This window comes from Chelon labrosus, assembly GCF_963514085.1.
Source record: "Chelon labrosus genome assembly, chromosome: 2".
NCBI classification, from domain to species: Eukaryota; Metazoa; Chordata; class Actinopteri; order Mugiliformes; family Mugilidae; genus Chelon; species Chelon labrosus.
The window spans coordinates 28,909,743-28,917,785 of NC_140338.1; the positions used below are offsets into that span (position 1 = coordinate 28,909,743).

The 8,043-nt window shown below is 39.7% G+C and overlaps 1 pseudogene across 1 annotated transcript; it reads right to left on the minus strand.

Moving 5' to 3' along the window:
* Window positions 1-7,437: 7,437 nt before the first annotated feature.
* On the minus strand, window positions 7,438-8,043 carry LOC311494905 (annotated as a pseudogene). The gene is made up of 2 exons: window positions 7,842-8,043; window positions 7,438-7,582 (listed from the first exon to the last, which is right to left on the minus strand). The product of its transcript is annotated as an uncharacterized misc_RNA (transcript).

Genomic DNA, 8,043 nt, shown 5'->3' on the forward strand with positions numbered 1-8,043 from the left:
GACATCACTAAAAATAGGTCCACCAGGCCATCAAATTTGAATTTATGTTTGAATACTTTATTGTCAATATGATAACAAAAAAATTTATAAAAGATGCCCATTCACATAGCCACTAAGATCCATGATCATACAGTCATGAATGCATTAAATAATACGTGATTTAAAAATAATAACTACTATGGTGTTTAACATACAAGACATTGCTTTTAATTATGAATTAGCAGCATTCATGGTACAGATGTCCAGGGGTAAAAACAGTTGTTAAGTCTATTAGTCATGCTTGTCAAGGTCCTATATCTCCTCCCAGAGGGCAAGAGGGCAAACAGTTTGTGTCCAGGGTGCGCAAGACAAATGCAAACAGCATTTATTAAATTTATTACCCAAATTGTTTGTTCAGCATTGTTGTTAAACTGGGAGGACCACTGGTGACTTTGGGGTGAGCTTGCGCTCCCTTTGACTCAAGCGCCAACTTCCGGAGCCAAAAAAATTAAGCCAGCGTGGGAGAGCTACAACAGCCACTTGAGGTTGGCTCCAAAAGTGGGTCAGTCCAAATGGATCCTGATCCAGCAGAAACAAGCATGTTTACTGACCAAACCACTTTTGGGGTCCAAAGCTAATTGGCTGCTCCATACGCTTGAATTATTCAGGAGTTATGCCAAATTGACGGCCAGAGACACCACACTGAGCTTCCGGTCCACTCTTGAGGAAACCTGTGGTTAACATAACAGAGGGTTCATCATCAATCCTGGTTGTAGGTCTGTCAACCTGTGTGATCACCCAACTGTCATATTTGTTTTATTTGTTGCACCTTTTTTTATTGGTGTGTTTGCATCCTGAGATCTCAGCAATTACTGGGATACTATAATTAAGGAGGATTGCTTAAGCCAAAGGACAGCATTGAGAAAAGTAAAGCGTAAGAACAAATAAATGTAAGAATATAAGAATCCAATAGCTTCAACCACCTACAGTTTGGGAGGATCCAAACCCCATTAAGTTCCATTATAAACCAATTAGTACTAAGTGTAAGTGGGTTATATAGCCTCATAAAGGTTTATTTGCTAGGAAGGAAGAGGAAATTATGGAGGGCTGGGATAGCTTTTTGAGTTCAAATCCCTTCTCTAAGCTTATAGACTTCTGTTGGAAGAGAGATGTCAAAACATGCATGTTATGAGATTAACACCTTCTGTCAACATGTTGTGCCAGAGACTAAATTTAATCATACACTTTAGGAAAAGCTGATATTAATCCCATTTAACTTTATGCTAAAAGTCACCCTCTGTGAGAGGTTAAATGGCTCAGATGGGGTAGCGTTGTGGGGAGATTTTCTTGGATCACTGTAGAAAGGGGAACAATATGTTTTCTCCAGGGGACGGCCTGGACATATTCTTCCCTGCCAGCCAGTAAGAGCAATTAACTGCAGCCGTTATGGAGTAGTATTTAGACTAACAGACTAATTGCTGGGTTTTCCTTTGTTTGTGCCCTCATTGCCATACAGTGTTCACACCTCATTTCCACTTCCAGCTACTACAGCCTTGTATGACCCATACGTTAAGTTCTTGTTTTCTTGTTTCACCCACCGCTTTTGTAAATATCCTTATTCCTCCTATTTTATTTTACAGCGGCAGGCGTTGTGAATGTCACAGAGGTATGCAACTTCACAGGTGCATGTATAGTATTTAAACATATGCACGGCCATATGCTGTGCCGGTGTGTTTGAGCCTCTTTAACGAGCCTGTGTGACGGCTCAAGACACTCAGCAAAGTCATAAATTGCATTATCGTTAGTTAACGTCTGCATTTTGCTGTCGCCTTGGATAACTGGGTAATGTTGCAACATTTAGTGGGCCAGAGCAAAGTTAATTATAGGGCCGCAATGTCTTATGACAAATGTTACAGAGTAGCGTTCTTACATTGTCGTCTCTGCACTTTTTTGTTCAATAGCTGTGTGCACTTTAGTCAAAAAGTTTTTTTTTTTTTTTATAAATTCCAAACATTTCAGTCCCTATCTAATCTCACTTAGATGACATACACACGGATGAAGTAATTTAAGTCCTGTTTGCAAACTACCACCAACCCACAGTGGTGTAGTTTGTTGTTTTTATAACAAAGAAATAGTACAGAACAGACTGAACAAATGTTTTTCTTCATATTGCACTCAGTGTTTTTTTACATTGCAATATATTTTATTTGACTATAACAACATCACAATCCATGGTGGCTGCAACATCAATCTGAGGTGGAGGAAGGTGGTTGACGATGTAGAAAGGAAAGAAAGAAAGATTTCTGCTGCAACATTTTTGTCAGACTTTTATTTTGTTATTTTTTCCTCACAGTTCTGCTTCCCGGTCTGCTCGCTTGTTTGCAACAGCCAACAGATGGTTGGATACACTTTTGATAAAGAGCAGAACTGGAGAGACAGCTAGCTTGTAAAAGTAACAGTGACAAAATTCATCGACCAGCAGCGCTAATTAGCTGTGGAGTCAGGAACTAACCCTCCCTATAATCTACCCTTTTATACTCTTCAGTTTTGTTGCAGATAAAACCATTAAGATATGTGTGGCCGGAAACACATTTATATGGATCTATAAACAGTAAAATCTGCTACATAAATATAGATGCTCATTGTTATTCTTAATAGATGAAAACACTGCGAGAGGCAGAGAGAACATGAATGACAAAGAAAGAGAAAGAAAGGCAGCGGGGTGAGGGAACTGAGGAGGATGTAGAGGAGGATGGGCCTCCCTCATCAGTGTAAAGAGGATAATTGGCAGCTGACCCATCGACATCCATCATCCATGCTGAATAGCGGGGTGACAGTGACGAACAATGCTCTGCTGTGTCACGTGCACGCAGAAGAGCAACAATGTACTGCACGCTGGAGTTCACACACCCACAAATTCTCTCACACACACACACACACACACACACATTAAAACCTGTAACCTCGCATACACAGTCTTATTTTTATCCGTAGTACCTACTCACTAATGCGTGTAATTAAGGCTCTTTGACCAGGCTGGGCGACGGCTCAATAAATACAGTTGTAATAAAAGAGGTTTTGTAGGTGTTTGTGGTGTGTGGTGGATTAAAGGGAGGGTTCATGCATGCACTTCCTGATGTATTTCTCTTAGGACGCGGTGCTTCCACAAGAAAGTTAACCTGTCAACACATGTAATATAAGGAGTTCCTCTGCAATAGATATTAATACGCTGTGACTAGTTAAACTGACAGTGTCATAATATTGAGGGATAATCCAAAGAGATGGAAGTCTCACGGCAGGACCTTTTATCCCTGTGTGCTTGTGGATAAAAACTTAAATATGCAGTTCTGCAATGAACTATATATATTTGTGGATTTCCCTTTCAGGAAAACAAGGAAACAAAATTACATCTGTGGGGATTTTTTTTCTTTTATGTACTGTGGGTGTTGGCATCAAATAGCAAGGGTTTCTCTGTATGCTCGCCATTTTGCACCAGTGTTTGATAATCATCCGTCACGGTGACAGCGAAGTCAGAAGATGGACAAATATTTACAAATGGAAAAACTTATGCGATCCACCATCATTGCACTGGCGTAGACCCAAAGCTAAACCGGACCACCTCAGCTGGCTCCTCTCCGTGTTGACTTCTTTCTCCCACAGAAGGCAGACAAAGTCCTAAATGAGGAAAAGTACTGGCTGCTCAATAAGTCAGTATAATTCCTCACATGACAGCACGCACTCATTTTCATCTGGACATATCTGATGAATCATCACTTGTGGAAGAGAAACCCTGTAATCACCGGAACTGCTTGGATTTACAAGCACACAAACCAAGTGTATTGGCATAAGTCATCCTGATTTGCACCAATTGCTTTGGAAGTCACCTCATTAACTCTCTAAGATTTATAGGAGTCTCCTGGAAATTTCAATATCTCTGCCGCTCTGCTGTGTATTATATGCTGTATCAAATGATCTGTTATTCATCCAGTAATTTATCTGACAACAGTCTCTCTGTTTTTTGGCATGAGTGACACACAGCTGCCGAGGTTGCCAAGGTAGCAGCATGGCTATGACTAACAAAAAAAAAAAACTCATTTTGGATCAATATTTGGTGATCCCCTGACTTTTCGATTATTGGACTGGATCACGAGAATCTGATTGGTACCAAGTGGTGGCCATCAGGGCTAAAAAATAAACTAGCGGCGACCTGTCAAAACTGCAGTTCCTCAAATGGCCACTTGTGGCTGACTCCAAAAATGAGTCCATCCCCGTAGAGCTCCATGCTAAAGTCCTAAACTTTACAGTAGCAGAAATAAACACATTTACAGACTGGTGGAATAAACAAACAAACAAACAAACAAACTGTTTTGGTCTCTAATGCTCATTTCCCCTCTCATGACAACCTAACTGAAGGTTGGATTTTTATACAACTCTCCTATTTAAATTGTATTTAAAATCTAAGTTGAGTCACTAGACGCCGCCCACAACACGCTCCACCTCTTTTCACAGTTTTGAATTAGTTGGGAGAATGACAAAGTTAGGCATTGCCAAAATGGTGATGGCTGGAGTTGCAAAATTATTCTACAGGGTAGTGATGGGTTGATCCATCTTTATACACAGTCAGTGGTCAGTACCTGTTGAGATATCTTTGGGCCAAATTGTTGGTTTACATCACAGCAGGTGTAATAGCCTGGTTGAACTCTTCCAATTCTACTTCTTCTAATATTTAAAACCACTTTATACAATGAACACTTATGATAAACGCTCAGTATGTGCTGTAGTATTCTCTGTTGCTTCAGATGTTGCGTGCAGCTGTTTATCTTGCTTTAAATTGCACCTGCCCATGTGACGCCACTGAAAGTTTTAAGGCGTCAGGGTTTGAAATTGCTTCTACTTTCCAGTAACTTTGTCATTGATCCGCAGTCAGGCGCAAAATTAACAAATCTGCATAAAGCATCTCCTGCTTTAACAATCGGGCTCAGTTAAATCTGGTAAAATTGGAAGGTAGGACTGACTTAACAATGTAATTTCCTTAACTCAACAGGGACTTTACACTCAGCCTCCTCTCTTCCCGCACATTTCCCAGCATGCTTAGAGAATCATAAGACTGATAATTGGACAGACTAGCGAGGCTATTATTGCTGCTAATGCTTTCCGAGCAGACCCTCATCTCTTTAATCACACAGGACAGATGACTAATTTTTGACAGTGGGGTTAGGTAGGCACCTCTGAACAACCTGACGTTGATTATTAGGAGATGACTCACAAGTCCCTGAGGTGAAAGAAGTGTGAAAAGCCTCTAATGATAAAAAAGGATTGCTATTATCATTGTTGATCAGTGACTTAGTCAGCCATTACTCTGGGAAGACAAAGAGGAGTTTGATAAGTCAGTCAAGAGTGATAGATAGATGGTTATACATTTTATGTATAAGGTGTCTGATATATTCATAGAGCAATGAGGGTTGGCTAAAGATACTTCAGATATCATGTTGGTGTGAGTATTTACTTTAAGCACGAGTCACAATGCATCGCAGTTGACCTTGACATAAGGACATTTGAATAGTTCATTGAGGTTCATGTCAACTTCTCAAAACAAGCATTGGTAGGGTATAAAAAGCTGAATGAAAGCATAGATGTAAACATATTGGGGTTGGATGGTCAAATAAAGCTTTACCACCAAGGGCACTCAAGGAACTGATGAATGTTCACTGAGTTAATTAAACCTTCACATTTAGAAACAGATTAGAGTCATGTATAAACGAAAGGAGGACCCTCTGAGGTACAGAGCAATGCTGCCTCCATCTGCTGTAGATCTGCGAGTATTGCATCTTTCCACAGGGGGATTTGAACAAGTAGAAAAGAAGCAGCCATTCAAAGTATATGCAACTCTTCTGACATTCTCCATTCATTTTATAATCTGTTGTTCCCGTCTTTGAAAACATGTTGCGGTACAATACCCACATTGTTTCATTTGAACTTCTTGATGTGCCTCCTCCTTTTTTCTTTGATACAGCAGGCATGTCCTGTGAGAACTATAGATTCTCCCAAACTTTAAATGGACCTATATTGCATTTGTTTGTATCATTTTATACTTGCTGTATTGTTCACTCCCCAACTGAGACATCCAACAACTCCATAAAATATGTATTTGATTGAAGACGATAGAAGACTTACAAAGCGACGTCCGTCCATCAAATTTTTAGCCTCAGTTTGGATTCACTCATACTAGTTGTTGTAACTTTTAAGTCAGAATATACAGATGTGTTAGTCTGCAGATAGAGCTGGAGCACTTCCAGTTGTTAGGCTCATGTATTAAAAATTAATTAAGAGAATACTGCCTTGAGATGACGACTGCATATGAACAGGACACACAAGGGATTGAAATTGTGTTACTCTAGTGGAAGTCACAACAAGGAAGACAAGATTATATATACAGTATATACATATATATTGAAATTCAAAACACTGAGTGATGGAGCTGTCAGGAGAAGTACATTTAAAAAAGAAAAAAGGATATTTTACACCAGGCAATCTTTACTAAAAGGACCAGAGAGAAAACTAGAGGCAACAGTAACCTATATCAAGTGGCCAATGACTATAAAAAACTTCTAGTTCTAAGTTCTAGTAAGTTACATCCTTTCCATGAATATGTGTGCTGGGCGAACCCATAAACTTGGCTGACACTGGAGTACAGCCTACTGCCTGCAGTTTAGTGACAGAGAGTTGACAGATGATGATGCAGAAGAAGAGGGAAATGCAAGGAAATGTTCAGCATTCCTCTGTTTTGTTGTCGCTTTGTATCCTTCTTTGCTGCCATCAGGTGCCCACAACCCAGTTAAAAGTGCTGAAACGTAAACCGAAATGTACAGAAACATTTTGAGGATTACTATTATTGTTATAATTATTACCTATCGGCCAACACAGATATTTCCAGAAGCTTTTCCACACAATAAATTGTTTTTGATGTGAAACAAATTTTATATTTTTAAACGTATTTATTAATTTAAGTACATCAGATTGCACATTGCCATTTTGTCCCTTGCTTGGTTTTTAGAATATTGGATCCAAGCAGAAAGCTGGAGACTGACAGACGCATTCTCTGTATGGTTTAACTGAGACATCTGAGACGTCTGAGTAGAATGTGCAGGAGGACACACGTAATACACACCTGTGTGCTGTGAATTCCCAAGACTATTCATACATGGGTTCATTAGGATTGTACATGTATTTGTACCAGAGGGCTGGCTCAGAGGTGTACAGGTTCTCCAGGTGATACCTAGAGAAGTTTACAGCTGCCACTGTTGTCTTCATTCTTGCTCTGGGGATTTCAGGCTCTGAGTTAGGCCCTTTTTTTTTCTTCTGTAAAGCATTCTGAGCGAATCTGGATTGTTACTGACACAATATAAACACAATAGAATTTAACAGACTTGAACAGTGTCACTATAAACACAAGCTTTTTCAGTCCAGGTTCTTCCTGACTGTGGTCCATGCAGATTCAGGAATGTAGCCGGTGAAGGTCAAAGGAATTCAGACGACGTCGGTGAAGACGCTCATGTAGAAGCTTGTAAACATCTCAAATCTCAAAGCAAACAGACTGAAGGAGCTGACCAAAACAGTCACGGTTGGTGTCACCTTTTATTTTTTTTTTTAAATCTTTCTTATACTCTCTATGCTTTATACGATGGTGAAAAAAATGGCTACTGTATACTGTTGGGAACCCAAAGCAATTGATATGAAAAAAAAGTAATAATTTTTTATTACCGAAAAATACACAAATACAACCAAAACTAGTTAAATGGAACTCAGAACTAGAAACTCCAAACTGAAAAAAAAAATAAATAAAAAAAATGGTTAGAGTACACTGTTCCCTCTTACCATTTGATGGCAGGGCTCCATACCAGGTGTTGGTTAGTATTCCCCATTCCCCGAGGGGAGGAGGAGCCCAGCACTGCCTGGCCCATCAGTTTAGCAACCAAAAGGCACTTACATAGGAATAAAGTCAGTATTCAGCTGCATCTTCTTGCAAGAGAGTGTTCTCCTGTCCACCTCGTAGTAGACTTTCTG